This window comes from Chrysochloris asiatica, unplaced genomic scaffold (assembly GCF_000296735.1).
Source record: "Chrysochloris asiatica unplaced genomic scaffold, ChrAsi1.0 scaffold00210, whole genome shotgun sequence".
In the NCBI taxonomy this organism is placed as follows: Eukaryota; Metazoa; Chordata; class Mammalia; order Afrosoricida; family Chrysochloridae; genus Chrysochloris; species Chrysochloris asiatica.
In genome coordinates this window covers 2535377-2536598 of record NW_006408728.1, presented here as the reverse complement: position 1 = coordinate 2536598, position 1222 = coordinate 2535377, and positions in this window count along the sequence as shown.

The window sequence follows — 1222 nt, the reverse complement described above, 5'->3', positions numbered from 1 at the left end:
GTGGAGGGTCAGAGGAAAAGAGGAAGACCCCTAACGAGATGGATTGGCCAGGTGGCATCATTGATGGACTCAAGTGTGGCAGCGGTAGTGAGGTTGTCCCAGGATCAGACATTGTTTTGTTCTGCTGTGCTTGGGGTCGCTATGAGTCGGTTCCGACTTGATGGCACCTGACAACAACATATATATATATACATATATATATGTTGTTGTTGTTAAGTACCGTGGAGTTGGTTCCAACCCATAGCGAACCTGTATAGGGTTTCTGAGGAGCAGCTGGTGAATATATATTTATACATTCTGTGGTGTGAACTGACTCATGGTAATCTGATATGTGTGTGAATAAAAAGGTTTCAGAAATAGATTACCAAACCTTTTTCTGAGGCACATCTGTATGGACTCCAAACTCTAATTTTTCAGATAAAAGTTAAGTGTGTTAACCATTTATACTATGTAGGACTCTATAGGAAATTATAGGAGCTTTTAAAAAATGGAGAGAGAAAGTAGGATGAGGAACAGTGAAAGAATGAGAGGACTTCTGCATGATCTAATATGTAAGTTGAGTCTTCAAGTACAAGGTAACAGAAGAACATATAAGAGAAAAAGAATATAGACAGGAAAGAGGAAGTTAGTTAAAGAAAACTACACTGCCATCAAGTTGATTCTGTCTCATAGCAACTATGACATTAAGAAGAAAAATCAAGGTGTATTCAGAGCTCTAAGCAATTCCAAGTAAACATAGCACAACATATACGCTTTGAATATGAAAGGTAAAAGAACAGAACTGGATACATAATCATGATACAGTCAGAACAAACGTCTTTATAGAGACTTTTTTCTTTTAGTTTTTACTAAATGTAATTTTGCAAAACACATTTCAACACAGAGTAATGGGTTACCAATGTATGTATTTAGCAGTCTCTTCATGTACTCAAAAAATTGGTATAATGGTTCACCTACACAAATGCCTTCCCTCTTTGTCTTTGTCTTTCTCTGCTATCTATAATTTTCTCTCAGAGATAATGATATTCAGAGATGAATATTGCCTTGGAAATCCAAAATTTAAACATTGAGTTGCAGGTTTATTTATTCCCAATCTCATCCTAAACAGGACTCTACTTAAATGCATAAACTCTGATTTTAAAATTATATATATATATATATAATGTTGTTGTTGTTAAGTGCCGTCGAGTCGGTTCCAACCCATAGCGACCCTGTACAGGGT